This window comes from Carya illinoinensis, chromosome 3 (assembly GCF_018687715.1).
Source record: "Carya illinoinensis cultivar Pawnee chromosome 3, C.illinoinensisPawnee_v1, whole genome shotgun sequence".
Lineage (NCBI taxonomy): Eukaryota > Viridiplantae > Streptophyta > Magnoliopsida > Fagales > Juglandaceae > Carya > Carya illinoinensis.
The window spans coordinates 40888616-40893082 of NC_056754.1; the positions used below are offsets into that span (position 1 = coordinate 40888616).

General features: G+C 37.3%; 1 non-coding gene across 1 annotated transcript; it reads left to right on the forward strand.

The window, feature by feature from the left end:
* Positions 1–3708: 3708 nt before the first annotated feature.
* On the forward strand, positions 3709–3815 carry LOC122305854. Its single transcript, XR_006241279.1, has one exon. It is a non-coding gene; the product is annotated as a small nucleolar RNA R71 (small nucleolar RNA).
* Positions 3816–4467: the final 652 nt, after the last annotated feature.

Below are 4467 nucleotides of genomic sequence, written 5' to 3' on the forward strand. Positions count from 1 at the left end.
AAACCATATGATTTTTTTGATTTGAAGATCTCATCATGATATGTCTCATATCAAGTGTTTGATCAAAGCTGCCCCTCATCTCATATCTACAGAGAAGATGCACATTGAACAGTTTCAAGATGGGTTACAACTGCATATACAAATACAAGTGGCCTGTCATCAAATACAAGATTCTCAAAGAGTCTGTGAACGTGACCTCAATCGTGGAGCGTGAACATTGCAATTTAGTGGCCATTGCGTCAAATTAAAAGTAGAGAACATTAATGGGAGAAGAAAGTAGTTTTACAGATCAACCCAAAAGCTTCTAATAAGGACAAGCTTACACCCACAAACTGGCATAGGTCTCACAAGGGAGAGTGTCGTCAGGCTTCACTATCATGCTATAGGTGAGGATAGGCAGGGCATTATGCCAAAAATTGCCATGCGATTTAAGGACACAGTTTCAGGCCCATTGTAGGATGAGGAGGCTACATGTAGATTGTGCAAGCAAGGGTGTATGCTTTAGCACTAGAAGAGGTCGATGAGGATGCTCCAAAGACTCATGAGGTGAGCGCCATCATAGGTATGGAACCCCAACCTTAGTTAGCTTAATGGTAATTTAAGAGATGTAGTTGTAAGGGTCAATTTGGTTTGATCGTTTCAAGATGAGTTAGGATGGTAGAGTATGACGCAAATACTTTATTTGATTTAAGTATGTCCCAATCATTCCTGTCCAATACGTTTGTTAGGATAAGCAACCTTTGGACTGAACTGATGCAACAAAGAGTCTCTATAGCATTACCAATTAGGGAGATAATATCTTGTGGTAGGATAGCTATGAGTTGCAAGCTCGAAATAGAGTCGTTAGGGACACAAACTTGATATTGTTTAATTTACTTGGGTTTGATATTATCCTAGGGATGGGTTCTTTGTTTCAACATTACGTGAGTATAAACTATCGACAGGTGATAGTCCCTAGACTCTACCACAAGTGCATAGATCGTGACAATTAGAACAAGGCAAAAAGAGTATCATTTCCACAAGGAGGAGATTCAAGTACTCATTTATAAAATTTTCTACATTATTTAGACGATCCCAAATTGTTGTGACTAACTGCAAATTCTTTATTTGAAAAATGAAATATGAAAGGTTCCTAGAGATTGGATTTCATCAATTGAATTCCTTCAATAGTTTTAAATCTGGTTGCTTCATTAATGTTTTGCTAATTACAATGACCGAATTTCATTTTTATGTGATATCCTCTTTCAAGGTATAACACCTATACCTATATAAATCCTATGTCTACTGACGTGATCATAGAAATTAATATAAATTTATTGGTCTTCGGGGGATATAGGAATTTGGTTATACCCTAAATAACCATCTAAAAATTAGTAATAGGCATACACAGCAAGTCTCTCAAGCACCTGATCAAGAAAATGTAAAGGAAAATGATCCTTACGGGTAACACTATTAAGTTTCCTATAATCTATGCAGATTCTCCACCCAGTTACTGTTCTAGTGGGAATTAATTCATTATTTTCATTATGCACCACAATCATCCCACCTTTTTTGGTACGACTTGCACTAGGCTAATCCATGACTATCAGATATAGGATAAATAATCCATGCATCTAACCATTTAAGAACTTCAGCCCTAACTACTTCTTTCATGTTAGGATTTAACCTCTCTGATTTTCAACAACAGGTTTATGGTTATCCTCCATTAAAATTATATGCATACACAATGAAGGGCTAATTCCTCTAAGGTCTTATATAGTCCATCCTATGGCTTTTTTTCTCAATCTCAAAATCATTTGTCAAGTTGACCATCAAACAAAGAATTACTCACAATCACAGGCAAAGTATTATTCTCACCTAAAAAGTCATACCTAAGATGTGAGAGTAATGGCTTCAACTCCAGAACTGGTGCTTGCACATTGGAAGGGGGAGGGAGTGGCTTACCTTTGCCTCGATCCTCAAAATGAATACCTCTATGCTTTGGCTCAAGACATGTAGCTTCTAATGCACACATCACTTCTGCAACCTCCAAATTATCATATTTACTTGTCTCTGTACTCACTAAATAAGTCTCGAGAGGTTCTTTAGCATTTTTAGCCCTAAAAACCTCTCTAGTCAACTCATCTATAACATCAACTCAAAAAATATAATCAGTAAAAGAAAGGAATTTAGCAGCTTCAAATAAATTAAACTCTACCTCTTCTTCACCAACATTTAAAGTCAACCTACCATTATTATCATCTATGACAGCTCCAGCTATGGCTAGAAAATGTCATTCTAAAATGATAGGGATCTCGGTGTCTTCTTTCATCTCCAACACAATAAAATCAACTGGAATGATAAACTTATTTACCTTGATCTGCATATTCTCAAGAACACCCAAAGGATATTTCACCGATCGATCAGCTAGCTTCAAAGAGATGGTAGTAGGCTTCAACTCCTTTAATCTAAGCTTCCTAGACACAGATAAAGGCATTAGTGAAACACTAGCACCAAAATCACACAAAACTTTAGAAAAATTAACATCACCTATAGTGCAAGGGATAGAAAAACTCCCTAGATCTCTTAGCTTTGGTGGAAGCTTATTCTAGATACTGGCTCCGGATTCCTCCGTCAAGGCAATGGTCTGTAAAATCCTCCAATTTCCTCTTCTTGGACATGATCTCCTTTAGGAACTTTGTATAGGTAGGAGTCTGTGCTAAGGCATCTGCAAAAGGAATATTAATGTGAAGCTGCCTAAACACTTTCAAAAATTTCTCAAATTGTTGGTCAATTTTATTCTGCTTAAGCCTTTGAGGAAAAGAAATGGGAGGGACAATAGGTTTGACTGGTGGTAGTGGGGATGGTGTCTTGGCTAGGTCCTCAACTTCTTCACCGGCCTTCTTACTCACCTCTTCATGGTCTACTTCATCACCATCTACAGTCTCACTACTTAGCTGACCAAGTTGCTTACCACTTCTCAAGGTGACTGCCTTACAATACTCCTTTGGATTGACCTTTGTCTTACTAGGAAAATTATCCTATCCACGAGAATTGATGGAATTGGTTAACTGCCCCAATTGCACCTCCACATATCTATTGAAAATTGCCAATTGATCAAACTTTGCTTCCAGTCTTTCAAATATCTCTAAATTGGCATTGGCTAACTTCTCAATAGATATCTCTCAAGGCTGCTTACTTTCTGGTTGGGATGGTCTCGATTGGAAACCATAAGAATGGAAAGGTCTAGAATTGCTATCTTGGTTACCTTGATCTTTCTATGAAAAGTTAGGATGGTTCCTCCAGCTTGGGTTATATGTGTTGGAATAAAGATTGTTCTGCTGCTGCTGCCTATTAAAATTAGACACAAATTGGGCTTGCTCTACCTACATACAATAAGAATTCATGTGAGCTCCTCCACAACAACCATAACTCAATACAGGATTAGAAACATAAAGCATATTACCCAGCTTACCGACCATATTTACCAAAGAATCAACCTTGGCATTCAACATGCATATGCCATCTACATCATACATACCTGAAACTTTCTTAGGCATACCTCTTTCATTAGACCACCGATAATTGTTAGAGGCCATTTCTTCTAACAATTCATATGCCTCTTCTACTGACTTACTCAGTAAATTACCTCCTGCAGCTTCATCTATGGTAATCCTAATTGAATGTGTTAATCCATTATAGAAAGTTTGCACAATCAGCCAATCAAGAAGACCATGATATGGATATTTCCTTTGCAATTCTTTAAACCTCTCCTAGGCTTTATACAAAAATTTACCGTCAAACTGAACAAAACTGGTTCTATCATTTCTAAGTTTGGCAGTCTCACCTGGGGGAAAATACTTACTCAAAAAGCCTTGTGACAAGGCATTCCAAGTGGTGAAAGAGTTAGGCGCTTTGGAATTCAACCAAACCTTGGCTTTATCCTTTAGAAAAAATAGAAAAAGTTGGAGCCAAATAGCATCATAACTAACTCCATTCATTTTAAGTGTATCACAAATCTCCAAGAAATTGGCAAGGTGTGCATGTGGATCCTCAGCAGGTCCTCCACCAAACTGCTTCTGTTGCACCATCTGGATTAAACCAGGCTTAATCTCAAATTTATTAGCATTGACTATAGGTCTCACCATGTTGGCTTGAGCACCATTGACATTCGACATAGCATAGTCATGCAACACCCTCTGATTCCAGTTATCAACCATGGCTACTGTTTGTTCTTGCTCTAACTCCAATCTTTGTTTTCTCCTTAGTGCATGTGAGGTTCTCTCAATTTCTAGATCAAAAAGCTCAATTAGCTCATAGTTATGTGGCATACACTAAATACAAAAAATGTAAATTGAAAAACAGAAACACAAAACAGACTAAAAACTCTAGAAAATAATGGAATTTGGCCTTGAGAGGGTGGGGCCAATCTAAATGAATAACAAAATAGAGCAATACAGTCTAAATTAATATATGAAATTGTTGTAT